General features: G+C 40.3%; 1 protein-coding gene across 6 annotated transcripts in view; it reads left to right on the top strand.

The window, feature by feature from the left end:
* Positions 1–17,957, top strand: part of CPEB3 (cytoplasmic polyadenylation element binding protein 3) — a 256,201-nt gene that overhangs the window by 157,226 nt on the left and 81,018 nt on the right. The gene's annotated exons all lie outside the window — the stretch shown is intronic.

The following is a 17,957-nucleotide window of genomic DNA, read 5'->3' on the forward strand; positions in this document are numbered from 1 at the left end:
ACATGAACTCATCCTTTTTTATGGCTGCATGGTATTCCATGGTGTATATGTGCCACATTTTTTTAATTCAGTCTATCATTGATGGACATTTGGATCGGTTCCAAGTCTTTGCTATTGTGAATAGTGCCGCAATAAACATACGTATGCATGTGTCTTTATAGTAGCAAGATTTATAATCCTTTGGGTATTTAGTAATGGGATCACTGGGTCAAATGGTCTTTCTAGTTCTAAATCCTTGAAGAATCGCCACACTGTCTGCCACAATGGTTGAACTAGTTTACACTCCCACCAACAGTATAAAAGCGTTCCTATTTCTCCACATCCTCTCCAGCATCTGTTGTTTCCTGACTTTTTAATGATTGCCATTCTAAGTGGTGTGAGATGGTATCTCATTGTGGTTTTGATTTGCATATTTCTGATGACCAGTGATGATGAGCATTTTTTTCATGTGTCTGTTGGCTGCATAAATGTTTTCTTTTGAGAAGTGCCTGTTCATATCCTTTGCCCACTTTTTGATGGGGTTGTTTTTTTCTTGTATATTTGTTTGAGTTCTTTGTAGATTCTGGATATGATCCCTTTGTCAGATGGATAGATTGCAAAAATTTTCTCACATTCTGTAGGTTACCTGCTCACTCTGATGGTAGTTTCTTTTGCTGTACAGAAGCTCTTTAGTTTCATTAGATCTGATTTGTCAATTTTTGCTTTTGTTGCCATTGCTTTTGGTGTTTTAGTCATGAAGTCCTTGCCAATAAATAAATACCTTTTATTGCCTATGTCCTGGATGGTATTGCCTAGGTTTTCTTCTAGGGTTTTTATGGTTTTAGGTCTAACATTTAAGTCTTTAATCCATCTCGAATTAATTTTTGTATAAGGTGTAAGGAAGGGATCCAGTTTCAGCTTTCTATGTATGGCTAGCCAGTTTTCCCAGCACCATTTATTAAATAGGGAATCCTTTCCCCATATTTTGTTTTTGTCAGGTTTGTCAAAGATCAGATGGTTGTAGATGTGTGGTGTTATTTCTGAGGCCTCTGCTCTATTCCATTAGTCTATATATCTGTTTTGGTAACAGTACCATGCTGTTTTGGTTGCTGTAGCCTTGTATATAGTTTGAAGTCAAGTAGCGTGATGCCTCCAGCTTTGTTCTTTTTGCCTAGGATTGTCTTAGCTATGCAGGCTCATTTTTGGTTCCATATGAACTTTAAAGTAGTTTTTTCCAGTTCTGTGAAGAAAGTCATTAATAGCTTGATGAGGATGGCATTGAATCTATAAATTACCTTGGGCAGTATGGCCATTTTCATGATATTGATTCTTCCTATCCATGAGCATGGAATGTTCTTCCATTTGTTTGTGTCCTCTTTTATTTAGTTGAGTGGTTTGTAGTTCCTCTTGAAGAGGTCCTTCACATCCCTTGTAAGTTGGATTCCTAGGTATTTTATTTGTAGCAGTTGTGAATGAGAGTTCACTCATGATTTGGCTGTTTGTCTGATATTGGTGTATAGGAATGCTTGTGATTTTTGCACTTTGATTTTGTATCCTGAGACTTTGCTGAAGTTGCTTATCAGCTAAGGAGGTTTTGGGCTGAGATGATGGGGTTTTCTAAATATACAATCATGTCATCTGCAAACAGGGACCATTTGACTTCCTCTTTTCCTAATTGAATAACCTTTATTTCTTTCTCTTGCCTGATTGCCCTGGCTACAATTTCCAACACTATGTTGAATAGGAGTGGTGAGAGAGGGCATCCCTGTCTTGTGCCAGTTTTCAGAGGGAATGCTTCCAGTTTTTGCCCATTCAGTATGATATTGGCTGTAGGTTTTTCGTAAATAGCTCTTATTATTTTGAGATATGTTCCATCAATACCTAGTTTATGGAGATTTTTTAGCATGAAGGGCTGCTGAATTTTGTCAAAGGCCTTTTCTGCATCTATTGAGATAATCATGTGGTTTTTGTTGTTGGTTCTGTTTATGTGATGGATTATGTTTATTGATTTGCATATGTTGAACCAGCTTTGCATCCCAGGGATGAAGCCAACTTGATCGTGGTGGATAAGCTTTTTGATGTGCTGCTGGATTCAGTTTGCCAGTATTTTATTGAGGATTTTTGCATCCATGTTCATCAGGGATATTGGTGTAAAATTCTCTTTTTTTGTTGTGTCTCTCCCAGGCTTTGGTATCAGGATGATGCTGGACTCATAAAATGAGTTAGGGAGGATTCCCTCTTTTTCTATTGATTGGAATTGTTTCAGAAAGAATGGTACCAGTTCCTCTTTGTACCTCTGGTAGAATTTGGCTGTGAATCCGTCTGGTCTTGGACTTTTTGGTTGGTGGGCTATTAATTATTGCCTCAATTTCAGAGCCTGTTACTGGTCTATTCAGAGATTCAGCTTCTTCCTGGTTTAGTCTTGGGAGGGTGTATGTGTGCAGGAATTTATCCATTTCTTCTAGATTTTCTAGTTTATTTGCGTAGGGGTGTTTATAGTATTCTTTGATGGTAGTTTGTATTTCTGTGGGGTCGGTGGTGATATCCCCTTTATCATTTTTTATTGCATCTATTTGATTCTTCTCTCTTTTCTTCTTTATTAGTCTTGCTAGCAGTCTATCAATTTTGTTGATCTTTTCAAAAAACCAGCTCCTGGATTCATTGATTTTTTTGAAGGGTTTTTTGTGTCTCTATCTCCTTCAATTCTGCTCTGATCTTCGTTATTTCTTGCCTTCTGCTAGCTTTTGAGTGTGTTTGCTCTTGCTTCTCTAGTTCTTTTAATTGTCATGTTAGGGTGTTGATTTTAGATCTTTCCTGCTTTTTCTTGTGGGCATTTAGTGCTATAAATTTCCCTCTACACACTGCTTTAAATGTGTCCCAGAGATTCTGGTATGTTGTGTCTTTGTTCTCCTGGGTTTCAAAGAACATCTTTATTTCTGCCTTCATTTCGTTATTACCCAGTAGTCATTCAGGAGCAGGTTGTTCGGTTTCCATCCTAGTTGTGCGGTTTTGAGTGAGTTTCTTAGTCCTGAGTTCTAATTTGATTGCACTGTGGTCTGAGAGATAGTTTGTTGTGACTTCTGTTCTTTTACATTGGCTGAGGAGTGCTTTACTTCCAAGTGTGTGGTCAATTTTGGAATGAGTGTGATGTGGTGCTGAGAAGAATGTATATTCTGTCAACTTGGGGTGGAGAGTTCTATACATGTCTATTAGGTCTGCTTGGTGCGGAGCTGAGTTCAAGTCCTGGATATCCCTGTTAACCTGTCTCGTTGAAGTGTCTCATATTGACAGTGGGGTCTTAAAGTCTCCCATTATTATTGTGTGGGAGTCTAAGTCTCTTTTAAATCTCTGAGGACTTGGTTTATGAATCTGGGTGCTCCTGTATTGGGTGCATATATATTTAGGATAGTTAGCTCTTCTTGTTGAATTGATCCCTTTACCATTATGTAATGGCCTTCTTTGTCTCTTTTGATCTTTGTTGGTTTAAAGTCTGTTTTATCAGAGACTAGGATTGCAATCCCTGCTTTTTTTTTTGCTTTCTATTTGGTTGGTAGATCTTCCTTCATCCCTTTATTTTGAGCCAATGTGTGTCTCTCTGCATGTGAGATGTGTCTCCTGAATACAGCACACTGATGGGTCTTGACACTTTATCCAATTTGCCAGTCTGTGTCTTTTAATTGGGGCATTTAGCCCATTTACATTTAAGGTTAATATTGTTGTGTGTGAATTTTATCCTGTCATTATGATGTCCGTTGGTTATTTTGCCTTTTAGTTGATGCAGTTTCTTCCTCACGTTGGTGGTCTTTATAATTTGGCATGTTTTTGCAGTGGCTGGTACCGGTTGTTCGTTTCCATGTTTAGTGCTTCCTTCAGGAGCTCTTGTAAGGCAGGCCTGGTGGTGACAAAATAGCTCAGCATTTGCTCGTCTATAAAGGATTTTATTTCTCCTTCACTTATGAAGCTTAGTTTGGCTGGATATGAAATTCTGGGTTGGAAATTCTTTTCTTTAAGAATGTTGATTATTGGCCCCTACTCTCTTCTGGCTTGTAGAGTTTCTGCCAAGAGATCCACTGTTAGTCTGACGGGCTTCCCTTTGTGGGTAACCTGACCTTTCTCTCTGGCTGCCCTTAACATTTTTTCCTTCATTTCAACCTTGGTGAATCTGACAATTATGTGTCTTGGGTTTGCTCTTCTCAATAAGTATCTTTGTGGCATTCTCTATGTTTCCTGAATTTGAATGTTGGTCTGCCTTGCTAGCTTGGGGAAGTTTTCCTGGATAATATCCTGAAGAGTGTTTTCCAACTTGGTTCCATTCTCCCCATCACTTTCAGGTACACCAATCAAATGTAGATTTGGTCTTTTCACATAGTCCCACATTTCTTGGAGGCTTTGTTTCTTTTTACTCTTTTTTTTCTAAACTTTTCTTCTTGCTTTATTTCATTAATTTGATCTTCAATCGCTGATACCCTTTCTTCCACTTGATCGAATCGGCTATTGAAGCTTGTGCATGCATCACGTAGTTCTCGTGCCATGGTTTTCAGCTCCATCAGGTCATTTAAGGTCTTCTCTACACTGTTTATTCTAGTTAGCCATTCGTTTAATCTTTTTTTCAAGGTTTTTAGCTTCCTTGTGATGAATTCGAACATCCTCCTTTAGCTCGGAGAAGTTTGTTATTACCAACCTTCTGAAGCCTACTTCTGTCAGCTCGTCAAAGTCATTCTCTGTCCAGTTTTTTTCCATTGCTGGTGAGGAGCTGCGATCCTTTGGAGGAGAAGATACTCTGGCTTTAAAAATTTTCAGCTTTTCTGCTCTGGTTTCTCCCCATCTTTGTGATTTTATCTACCTTTGGTCTTTGATGTTGGTGACCTACAGATGGCGTTTTTTTGTGTGGATGTCCTTTTTGTTGATGTTGATGCTATTCCTTTCTATTTGTTAGTTTTCCTTCTAACAGTCAGGACCCTCAGCTGCAGGTCTGTTGGAGTTTGCTGGAGGTCCACTCTAGACCCTGTTTGCCTGGGTATCACCAGTGGAGGCTGCAGAACAGCAAATATTGCAGAACAATAAATATTGCTGCCTGAACCTTCCTCTGGAAGCTTTGTCCCAGAGGGGCACTTGGCTGTATGAGGTGTCAGTCGGCCCCTACTGGGAGGTGTCTCCCAGTTAGGCTACAGGTGGGTCAGGGACAACTTAAGGAGGCAGTCTGTCCGTTCTCCAAACTGTGCTGGGAGAACCACTGCTCTCTTCAGAGCTGTCAGACAGGGATGTTTAAGTCTGCAGAAGTTTCTGCTGCCTTTTTGTTCAGCTATGCCCTGCCCCGCGAGGTGGAGTCTACAGAGGCAGCAGGCCTTGCAGAGCTGCGGTGGGCTCTGCCCAGTTCAAGCTTCCCCAGCCTCTTTGTTTACCTATTCAAGCCTCAGCAATGGCATATGCCCCTCCCCCTGCCAGGCTGCTGCCTTGTAGGTCAATCTCAGACTGATGCACTAGCAGTGAGCAAGGCTCCTTGGGCATGGGACCCGCTGAGCCAGTCGTGGGATATAATCTCCTGGTATGTCGTTTGCTAAGACCATTGGAAAAGCACAGTATTTGGGCAAGAGTGTCCCATTTTTTCCAGGTACCATCTGTCATGGCTTCCCTTGGCTAGGAAAGGGAAATCCCCCGACCCCTTGCACTTCCTGGGTGAGGCAATGCCCCGCCCTGCTTCGGCTTGCCCTCCGTGGGCTGTACCCACTGTCCAACCAGTCCCAGTGAGATGAACCTGGTACCTCAGTTGGAAATTCAGAAATCACCCATCTTCTGTGTCGATCGCGCTGGAAGCTGCAGACCGGAGCTCTTCCTGGCCATCTCAGAAGAGAAAAAAAATTTTGAAGTTTTTGTTTCATTTTGATTTAATTTTTTTTTATATGGCAAGAGATAGGGGTCTAGTTTCATTCTTCTGCCTATGGATATCTAGTTTTCCCAGCAATATTTGTTGAAGAGATTGTCCTCTGCCCAACACATGTTCTTGGCACCTTTGTCAAAAGTGAGTTTACTGTAGATGTATGGATTTATTTCTGGGTTCTCTATTCTATTCCATTAGTCTATGTGCCTGTTTTTATGCCTGTATCTTGCTGCTTTTGTTACTATAGCTCTGTAGTATAATTTGAAGTCAGGGAATATGAGTCCTCCGGTTTTGTTCTTCTTGCTCAGGATAAGTTTGGCTGTTCTGGGTCTTTTATGATTCCATATGAATTTTAGGATTTTTTTTTCTATTTTTGTGAAGGATGTGATTGGTATTTTGATAGGGATTACATTGAATGTGTAGATTGCTTTGGGTAGTATGGATATTTTAACAATATTGGTTTTTTCCAATCCATGAGCATGGAATATCCTTTTTGTGTGTGATGTGTCCTCTTCAATTTCTTGCATCAGTGTTTTATAGTTTTCATTGTAGAGCTCTTTCACTTCTTTGATTAATTCCCAGATATTTAATTTTATGTATGGCTATTGTAAATATGATTACTGTTTAAATTTCTTTTTCAGATTGTTCAATATTGACATATAGAAATGCTACTGATTTTTATATGTTGATTTTGTATCCTGCAACTTTACTGAATTTGTTGATTAGTTCTAAGAGTTTTTTGGTGTCATCTTTAGGTTTTTCTTTCTTTTCTTTTTTTTTTTTGGAGACGGAGTCTTACTGTGTTGCCCACCCTAGAGTGCATTGGTGATCTTGGCTCACTGCAACCTCCGCTTACTGGGTTCAAACAATTCTCTGCCTCAGCCTCCTAACTGGGATTACAGGTGCCTACCACCATGCCCGGCTAATATTTTTGTATTTTTAGTAGAGACAGGGTTTCACCATCTTGGCCAGGCTGGTCTTGAACTCCTGACCTCATGATCCAGCTGCCTTGGCCTCCCAAAGTGCTGGGATTACAGGCGTGACCCACCATGCCCAGCCTTCTTTAGGTTTTTCTAAAAGATCATATAATATGCAAACAAGGATAATTTGAGTTCTTCCTTTCCAATTTGGATGCTCTTTATATCTTTCTCTTGTCTGATTGCTCTCGATAGGACTTCCAGTACTATGTTGAGTAACAGTGGTGAAAGTGAGCATCCTTGTCTTGTTGCAGATCTTAAAGGAAAAGCTTTCATTTCTTTCTGTGTTCAGTATGATACTAGCTGTGGGTCTTTCATATATAGCTGTGATTGTGTTGATATATGTTCCTTCTATACCCAGTTTTTTTAGGGTTTTTATTATGAAGGAATGTTGAATTGTATCAAATACTTTTTCAGTGTCAATTGAAGTAATATGGTTTTTATCTTTCATTCTGTTGATATGATGTATTACATTGACTGATTTGCATATGTTGAACCATCCTTGCATTCCTGAGATGAATCCCACATGATCATGATGAGCAATGTTTTTAATGTGTTGTTGAATTCAGTTTGCTAGTTTGCTAGTACTTGGTTGAAGATTTTTGCATCTATGTTCATCAGAGATATTGGTTTGCAATTTTCTTTTATTGATGTGTCTTTGGGTTTTGTTTTGAGACAGAGTCTCACTGTGTCACCTAGGCTGTAGTGCAGTGTCATGATCTCAGCTCACTGCTCTGCCTCCTAGGTTCAAGCAATTCTCATGCCTCAGCTTCCCCAGTAGCTGGGATGACAGGCATGTGTCACCACACCTGGTTAATTTTTGTATGTTTAGTGGAGATGGGGGTTTCATCATGTTGGTCAGGCTGGTCTTGAACTCCTGACCTCAAGCAATCCGCCCACCTCAGCCTCCCAAAGTGCTGGGTTTACGGGTATGAGCCACTGCACCCAGCCATGTCTTTGGTTTTGATGTCAGGGTAATACTGGCCTTGTAGAATGAGTTTGTAAATACTCCCTTCTCTATTTTTTTTGGAATAGTTTGAATGGGATTGGTATTAGTTCTTTAAATGTTTGGTGGAATTCAGCAGTGAAGCCATCGGGTCTCAAGCTTTTCTTTGCTGGGAGACTTTATTATGGCTTTGATCTTATTGTTATTGGTCCATTTCAGTTTTTAATTTCTTCGTGGTTCAATCTTGGTAGGTTGTATGTGTCTACAAATTTATCCATTTCTTCTAGGTTTTCTAATTTATTGGCATATAGTTGCTCATAGTATTCTCTAATGATCCTTTGAATTTCTGAGGTATCGGTTATTTCCTTTTTAAACTCTAATTTTATTTATTTGGATCTTCTCTTGTTTTTTTCTGAGTTAGCCTAGCTAAAGGTTTGTTGATTTTATCTTTTCAGAAAACCAATTTTTCATTTTATTGAATTGTTTATAATTTTCTTGTTTCAGTTTCATTTATTTCAGCTCTGATCTCTGATTTCTTCTACTAATTTTGGGTTTGGTTTGTGCTTGCTTTTCTAGTTCTTTAAGATGCATTGCTAGGTTGCTTATTTGTGGTTTTTCTACTTTTTTTTTTTTTTTTTTTTTTTTTTTTTTTTTTTTTTTTTTGATGCAGGCCTTTACTGCTGTAAACTTTCCTCTTAGTGTACTGCTTTTGCTGGATCCCATAGGTTTTGGTATGTTGCATTTTCATTTTCATTTGTTTTAAGACATTTTTAAACTTCCTTCTTAATTTCTTTATTGACTTGCTGGTCATTTAGGAGTATACTGTTTAATTTTCATGTGTTTGTGTAGTTCGTCTTGTTACTGATTTCTATTTTTATTCCATTGTGGTCAGAGAAGATACTTGATGTTATTTCAATTTTGTTTGAATTTTTAAACATTTGTTTTGTGGCCTAACATATGTTCTACCCTTGAGAGTGTTCCATATGCTGACAAAAAGAATGCATCTTCTGCAGCCATTGGATGAAATGTTCTGTAAATATCTGTTAGGTCCAGTTGGTCCATACTGGAGATTAAATCCAATATTACTTTGTTCATTTTCTGTCTGGGAGAGCTGTACCATGATGAAAGTGGGGTGTTGAAGTCTCCAGCTTATTTTTGTATTGTGGTCTTTGTCTCTCTTTAGCTCCAATAATATATGCTTTATATATCTGGGTGCTCCAGTGTTGGGTGCATATATATCATTGTTATGTCCTCTTGCTGAATTGACCTCATTATTATTATATTAATGACCTCTTTTGTCTTCTTTTATGGTTTTAGTCTTGAAATCTATTTTATCTGATGTAACTACTGTTCTTTTTTCTTTTTTTTTTTTTTTTTCTTTTTTTTTTTTGAGACGGAGTCTCGCTCTGCCGCCCAGGCTGGAGTGCTGTGGCCGGATCTCAGCTCACTGCAAGCTCCGCCTCCCGGGTTTACGCCATTCTCCTGCCTCAGCCTCCCATGTGGCTGGGACTACAGGCGCCCGCCACCTCGCCCGGCTAGTTTTTGTTCGTTTTAGTAGAGACGGGGTTTCACTGTGTTAGCCAGGATGGTCTCGATCTCCTGACCTCGTGATCCGCCCGTCTCGGCCTCCCAAAGTGCTGGGATTACAGGCTTGAGCCACCGCGCCCGGCCTACTGTTCTTTTTTCATTTCCATTGGCTTGGAATTTCTTTTTCCATCCCTTTATTTTCAGTCTGTGTGTGTCTTTTTAAGTAAAGTGTGTTTCTTCTAGGCAGCAGATGGGACTTTTTTTTTTTTAATCCATTCAATATTATTATTGATAAGAATTTACTACTGCTATTTTGTTATTTGTTTTCTAGTTTTGTTGTCTTCTCTCCCTCCCTCCCTTTCTTCTTAACCTCTTTCCTGATTCCCCGACCTCCTTTCTGGCTTCCTTTTTATTTTATGTGAATCTGTTGTATGTATCTGTTTTTGATTTGAGGTTACCATGAGGCTTGTAAATAACACCTTACAACTCATTTCAAACTGATGAAAACACTGATTGCATAAATTAACAGGCAAAGAAAAAACTCTGTACCTTAACTGCATTCCCCCCAGCTTTTCAACTTTTTATTGTTTGTATCTTGTTGTACTATATCAGGAAAAGTTGTTATAGTTATTATTTTTGATAGGTTCAACTTGTAGTCTTCCTACTCAAGATGTGAGTCATTTACACACCACAATTACAGTGTTATGGTCTGTATTTTTCTGTGTATTGACTAGTGAGTTTTGTACCTTTGGATAATTTCTTATTGCTCATTAGTGTCCTTTTCTTTCAGATTGGAGAACTTCCTTGAGAATTTCTTGTAGGATAGATCAGGTGTTGAAATTTCTCAGCTTTTGTTTGTCTGCGCAAGTCCTTATTTCTCCTTCTTGTTTGAGGGATATTTTCGTTGCACATACTATTCTAAGATAAAAGTTTTTTCCTTAAGCCCTTTGTGGCCTGTAAGATTTCCAGTGAAAAGTCTGTTGCCAGACGTATTGGAGCTCCATTGTATGTCGTTTCTTTTCACTTGCTGTTTTGAGGACCCTTTCTTTATCCTTGACCTTTGGAAATTTGATTATTAAATGTCTTGGGGTAGTCTTATTTGGGTTAAATCTGCTTGGTGTTCCATAACCTTCTTGTACTTGGATATTGTTACCTTTCTCTCGGTTTGGGAAGTTCTGTTACTGTCTCTTTGAGTAAATTTTCTGCCCTAACCTCTCTCTCTACATCTTTTTTTTTTTTTTTTTTTTTTTTGAGACGGAGTCTCGCTCTGTCACCCAGGCTGGAGTGCTGTGGCCGGATCTCAGCTCACTGCAAGCTCCACCTCCTGGGTTTAAGCCATTCTCCTGCCTCAGCCTCTCGAGTTGCTGGGACTACAGGCACCCGTCACCGCGCCCAGCTAGTTTTTTGTATTTTTTAGTAGAGACGGGGTTTCACCGTGTTAGCCAAGATGGTCTCGATCTCCTGACCTCGTGATCCGCCCGTCTCGGCCTCCCAAAGTGCTGGGATTACAGGCTTGAGCCACCGCGCCCGGCCTTCCACATCTTTTTTAAGGCCAATAACTCAGATCTGCCCTTTCAAAGCTGTTTTCTAGTTCTTATAGGTGTGCTTCATTCTTTTCATTCTTTTTTCTTTTTTCTCTTTTGATTGTGTATTTTCAAGTAGCCTGTCTTCAATTTCACTAATTATTTTGCTTGATCAGTTCTGCTATTGAGAGACTGTGATGCATGCTTCAATTTTTTTTTTTTTTTTTTTGAGACGGAAAAAAATAAAGCTGGATCCTCTCTCATTCCTTGCTCTGTCACCCAGGCTTGAGTGCAGTGGTGCAATCTCAGCTCACTGCAACCTCTACCTCCCAGGTTCAAGCGATTCTCCTGCCTCAACCTCCTGAGTAGCTGGGATTACAGGTGTGCGCCACCATGCCCGGCTAATTTTTGTATTTTTAGTAGAGATGGGGTTTCATCATGTTGGCCAGGCTGGTCTAGAACTCCTGACCTGAAGTGATCTGCCCACCTTGGCCTCCCAAAGTGCTGGGATTATAGGTGTGAGCCATCATGCCTGGCCTCATTCTTCAATTTGTTAATTGAAGTTTTCAACTCCAGAATTTCTGCTTGATTTTTAAAAAATATTTTAACCCCTTTGTTAAATGTATTTGATAGTATTCTCAATTTTTCTCTGTGTTATTTTGAATTTCATTCAGCTCCTGAAAACAGGTTTTTTGAATTCTCTGTCTGAAAGGTCACTATCTGTCACTCTGGGATTGATCCTAGGTGTCTTATTTAGTTTATTTGGTGAGGTCATGTTTTCTTGAATGGTCTTGATGCTTGTGGATGTTCATCGATGTCTGGGCATTGAAGAGTTAGGTATTTGTTGTTATCTTTGCTGTCTGGGCTGATTTGTACCCATCCTTCTTGAGAAGGCTTTGCAGATATTCAAAGGAAATTGAGTGTTGTGATCTAAGTCTTTTGTCACTGCAATGTAAACATTCCTTTTTATATGAAGAGTTTTAGGGCCGTTTGCGATGGTTCACATCTGTAATCCCAGCATTTTGGGAGGCCGAGGCAAGTGGATCATCTGAGGTCAGGAGTTCGAGACCAGCCTGGCCAACATGGTGAAACCCCATCTCTACTAAAAATACAAAAATTAGCTGGGCGTGGTGGTACATGTCTGTAATCCCAGCTACTTGGGAGGCTGAGGCAGGGTAATTGCATGAACCCGGAAGGCAAAGGTTGCAGTGAGTGGAGATTGTGCCACTGCACTCCAGCCTGGATGCACTCCAGCCTGGATGGCAGAGTGAAACTCTGTCTCAAAAAAAAAAAAAAAAAAAAAAAAAAAAAAGAGGTGTTTTTTTTTTTTTTTTTTTTTTTTTTTTTTTTTTTTTTTGAGATGCAATTCTCACTCTGTCGCCCAGGCTGGAGTGCAGTGGCATGATCTTGGCTCACTGCAACCTTCGCCTCCTGGGTTCAAGCGATTCTTCTGCCTCAGCCTCCTGAGTAACTAGGTTTACAGGTGCACACCACCATGCCTGGCTGATTTTTGTATTTTTAGTGGAAATCGGGTTTCACCATATTGGCCAGGCTGGTCTTGAACTCATGACCTTGTGATCTGCCCGCCTCAGCCTCCCAAAGTCTTGGGATTACAGGGGTGAATCACTGCACCTGGTCAAAAAAAGAGTTTTAAAAAACACTTTGTATTAGTTCATTCTTGCATTGCTATAAAGAATTACCTGAGAATGGGTAATTTATAAAGAAAAGAGGTTTAGCTGGCTCACAGTTCCACAGTCTCTATAGGAAGCATGACTAGGGTGGGGGCTCAGGAAACTTACAGTCATGGCAGAAGGCAAAGAGGAAGGAGGAATGTCTTACATGGCCAGAGCAGGAGGAAGAGAGAGCCAAGTGGGTGGTGCTACACACTTTCATAAACAAACAAATCTTGTGATAATTCACTCACTATTACGAGAACAACAAGGGGGAAATCTGCCTCCATGATCCAATCACCTCCCACAAGGCCTCTCTTCCAACACTTGGGATTATAGTTCAGCATGAGCTTTGGGCAGGGACACAGACCTAAACCGTATCACACTTTGGTCTCTGTTTAAAATATTCCCCCCATTTGTCATTTACTTTTTGACTCTCTTTAATGTTTTTTGGTAGTACTAACATTATACATTTTTATGTAAGTAAATTTATTAATGTCTTCTTTATGGTTTCTGAATATTTATGACATGCCTTAAAAGATTTTTCCCACTGCAAAACAATAAGAAAATACTACACATGTTGTTTGCTTTCTTTTTTTTTTTTTTTTTTTTTTTGAGACGGAGTCTCGCTCTGTCACCCAGGCTGGAGTGCAATGGTGCGATCTCGGCTCACTGCAAGCTCCACCTCCCGGGTTCATGCCATTCTCCTGCCTCAGCCTCCCGAGTAGCTGGGACTACAGGTGCCCGCCACCACACCCGGCTAATTTTTTGTATTTTCAGTAAAGACGGGGTTTCACCGTGTTAGCCAGGATGGTCTTGATCTCCTGACCTCGTGATCTGCCTGCCTCGGCCTCCCAAAGTGCTGGGAATACAGGCGTGAGCCACCACGCCCGGCCACATGTTGTTTTCTTTTTGTTGTTGCTCGTATTACTTTACTTTTTACATTGACATCTTGTTTTGTTCTGGAATTTATATTGGAGTAAGGCACGAGAAAGGATCCAGCTTTATTTTTTCAGGTAGCTTGACAGATGCCACAGTTTTGTTTATAGGCTGGTCCAATTTTTTCCTCATTGATTTGAGTTGTTAGAATTGAATATTGATTCGAAGGTCATCTCTTCTGTTTCTCAAGAAATGCACAGTTTTTCTAGAACTACTTGATACTGTATGTAGCTAATGAGCACTTGAAATGTGACTAGTTTGACTTGAGATATGGTTTTATGTGTAAAATATACACTGCATTTCAAAGGCTTAGTTTTTTTTTAAATGTAGAGAATCTCATTAATAATTTTGTTTGCATGTTAAAATAACTTTATGGAGATATTGGATTAAAAAAAATATATATATATATATATTTTTTTTTTTGAGACAGAGTCTCTCTCTGTCACCCAGGCTGGAGTGCTGTGGCCGGATCTCAGCTCACTGCAAGCTCCGCCTCCGGGGTTCACGCCATTCTCCTGCCTCAGCCTCCCAGGTAGCTGGGACTACAGGCGCCGCCACCTCGCCCGGCTAGTTTTTTGTAGTTTTTAGTAGAGACAGGGTTTCACCGTGTTAGCCAGGATGGTCTCGATCTCCTGACCTCGTGATCCGCCCGTCTCGGCCTCCCAAAGTGCTGGGATTACAGGCTTGAGCCACCACGCCCGACTGGATTAAAAATATATTAAAATTGGCCGGGTGCAGTGGCTCAAGCCTGTAATCCCAGCACTTTGGGAGGCCGAGACGGGCGGATCACGAGGTCAGGAGATCGAGACCATCCTGGCTAACACGGTGAAACCCCGTTTCTACTAAAAACTACAAAAAACTAGCCGGGCGAGGTGGCAGGCGCCTGTAGTCCCAGCTACTCGGGAGGCTGAGGCAGGAGAATGGCGTGAGCCCGGGAGGCGGAGCTTGCAGTGAGCTGAGATCCGGCCACTGCACTCCAGCCTGGGTGATAGAGCGAGACTCCGTCTCAAAAAAAAAATATATATATATATATATATAGAGAGAGAGAGAGAGAGAGAGAGAGAGAGATATTAAAATTAACTTCACCTGTTTCTTTTTACCTTTAAAATATATATACTGGAAAATTTTTAATTACATATGTGAGTCGTGTTACATTTCTGTTAAACAGTGCTTCTCTAGAACAAGGGTCAACAAACTACTTGTTTTTGTATGGCCTGTGAGCTTAAGGATCTTTTTTTACATCTTTAAGGAATTATGTGTGGCACACACATCTCTTTACAGAAAACGTATGTTGACTCCTGCTCCAAAATAGCCCACAGAATTGCTCATTTTGCTTTGAGACATCCAGTGACAAAGGGACGCAGTTTATTTCAGAAGAAGTCTTTATATTTGTAGACCTAGTTAGTTATTAAATGTTTCCCTCTATTGTGTCAAATGCTTCCCTGAAATCTTTACTCCTTGGTCAATGATGTCTTATGAAGTAAGACAGAATAAATCATCATTGTGACATCTAACTCTAGGTACTTAAAGGACTATCAATTTCTCTTTCCAAGCTAAATATTTTTATTTTCTAAGTTATATGTTATGTCTAATAGTTTCTGGATCAGCATTCTTCTTTTCTGCCTTCTTTGTGTATATGCCGTATTTTAGAACATCCTACTTAAATTGTTAACTGAGAATTGAAAAGCATGTTAGGGTTGTTCAGAGCAGTATGGAGTTTAGCACCTCTACAGCCTCCACAGATAGCTCTTGGTACACTCCAAAATAACAGCATTAAATATAGAAATATAGTACATTGCAGTATATTAGTGCTGGTGCCCTCATTTTATAGCTGAGGTTAGGTGTTGAAATGGACCAGTGAGAGCTATGCCAAGAAGAGAATCTGATCTCCTAATTCTGGTCCTCAGGCTTGCATCCTCAGAGAGCAGATTGCCTTCTTGGTGATTGGGATCAGGGAAGATAAATAATTATTAGACTGTTGGCTCCTGTTGTGTCTTGCTCTCAGCTAAAGTCTGAAGGTTGATGACCTGTTTGGGGAGAGCCTAAAGAAATTTGATGTTATTCCAATGTTAGGAATATCTACATTGTTCACCTCAAACTATTTGGTGCCTTCTTAATAATGCCCCCTCTTGCTGATAATAATTTTTCTTAGGTCACTTCACATTGGCCATTAGGTAAAGTTTGTTTGGCTGTATTAGGCTCATGTGTAACTAGAAAGGAAAACATGAACCATCCACTATTGAGCCCTTTAGCCTTTCTCTCAAATAGTATATATGTAATGAAATAGAATCATCTGTTCATCCGGCAAGTTTACCTTGGTGCAGATTTGAAGTAGGGTTTGTAAAAGCATGACTGTTTTCAATGGATTGTTGAGAGTTTAATATTCACATAGATAGACCATAGTTGGTGGCAAAAAAAGAAAAAAAAAGCCACAAAGGGAAAGAATGGCCAGGTGACCAGATACATGGACTGTCTTATTGCATGTTTTTGAGGTAGCGGAGTGGGAAGCCATGCAGACTTCAGCTCTTTCAGCACAAGCGCCATTAAGACATTTAATGACCCATTTAGGATATACAGAGCCTTATGGATCAGTTTGTCTGTGGACCACGAGTAAGGAAATGCTTGTTACCCTTCAGAGCACCACTGAGACCATGGAAGGCGAAGGAAGGCATAAAAGTCACGTTGTTTGTTTTCATGATTTGGTCCTGGACCTCACAAGTATTCTTATCTCCTATGGGGGAGATAAGAAATTAATCAGATTAGCCGGGTGCGGTGGCTCAAGCCTGTAATCCCAGCACTTTGGGAGGCTGAGGCGGGCGGATCACAAGGTCAGGAGGTCGAGACCATCCTGGCTAACACGGTGAAACCCCGTCTCTACTAAAAATACAAAAAAAAAAATAGCCGGGCGCGGTGGCGGGCGCCTGTGGTCCCAGCTACTCGGGAGGCTGAGGCAGGAGAATGGCATGGGCCTGGAAGGCGGAGCTTGCAGTGAGCTGAGTTCCGGCCACTGCACTCCAGCCTGGGTGACAGAGTGAGACTCCACCTCAAAAAAAAAAAAAAAAAAAGAAATTAATCAGATAGTCACAAAAGTAAACATGATTACAAACTGATAAATTATCTGAAGGAAAAATAGAGTGCAGTAGAGACTCTAAAAAGGGGGCATCAGTTTAGATTGGGAGTATGGAGAGAGCTTGTTTGAGAAAATGGCATTTAAGCAGACTTGAAAATTGAGGAGTTAGCTAGAACATGTAGGGAAGCAAATTCCAAACAGAGGACTATCATACAGGGAGAACTAAGTATGAAAAAAGGCTTTTGGGCCTTTGGAGAAATGAAGGAAGTGTGGCTGTAATTTGTTTTTTGTTTGTTTGTTTGGAGACAGGGCCACACTCTGTCACCCAGGCTAGAGTGCAGTAGTACAATCATGGCTCACTGCAGCCTTGACTTCCTGAGCTCAAGCAATCCTCCTGCGTTAGCCTCCTGAGTAGCTGCACTCACTACCATGCCTGGCTTATTTTTTATTTTTATTTTTTGTGGAGACAGGGTCTTGCTCTGTTGCCTGGGCTGTTCTCAAACTCCTGGGCTCAAGTGATCCTCTCAGTTCAGCCTCCCAATTGTTGGGATTACAGGCATGAGCTACCATGCCCAACAGGGATGTTGTGAGGTAGAAGAAAAATGGAAGAAAGAGCCTTGAAGGATTTTTTTTTTTCTCTCCTGAATTGATCTAGTCTCCCAGAGAGAGTAGATATGAAGGCCCTCTTGTCAGTTACATGATCCCAGTATTTTCTATTGTTATTCTAATTCTAGACCTTAGTATTATAATGAAGTAGTAGAACCAGAACAAAGCAATATGGTTCTCTTTGAACATGTTATTTTAATAAACAATAAGAATAATCCCAGCAGAACAGCAGAACCATCCCAGCAGAACCAACCATCATCAGTTTTCTATCTCCTTCCAGTCTTTTTGTTGTGTAGGTCATGGGGGTTTGTTATATAGATTATTTGGTCACCCAGGTATTAAGCCTAGTGCCCATTAGTTATTTTTCCTGATCCTCTCCCTCCTCCCACCCTCCACCCTCTGATAGGTGCCAGTGTCTGTTGTTCCCCTCTATGTGTCCATGTGTTCTCATCATTTAGCTCCCATGTATAAGTGAGAACATGTGGTATTTGGTTTTCTGTTCACTCCTTTGCTAAGGATAATAGCCTCCAGCTCCATCCGTGTTCCTGCAAAGGACATGATCTTGTTCTTTTTAAGGATTGCATACTATTCCATGGTATATATGTACCATGTTTTCTTTATCCAGTCTACCATTGATAGGCATTTAGGTTGATTCCATGTCTTTGCTATTGTGAATGGTGCTGCAGTGAACATACATGTGCATGTATCTTTATAATAGAACTATTTATGTTCCTTTGAGTTTATACCCAGTAATGGGTTTGCTAGATTGAATGGTAGTTGTTTTTAGGGCTTTGAGGAATTGCCACACTGTTTTCCACAATGGCTGAACTAATTTACACTCC

Source organism: Rhinopithecus roxellana, chromosome 11, assembly GCF_007565055.1.
Source record: "Rhinopithecus roxellana isolate Shanxi Qingling chromosome 11, ASM756505v1, whole genome shotgun sequence".
In the NCBI taxonomy this organism is placed as follows: Eukaryota; Metazoa; Chordata; class Mammalia; order Primates; family Cercopithecidae; genus Rhinopithecus; species Rhinopithecus roxellana.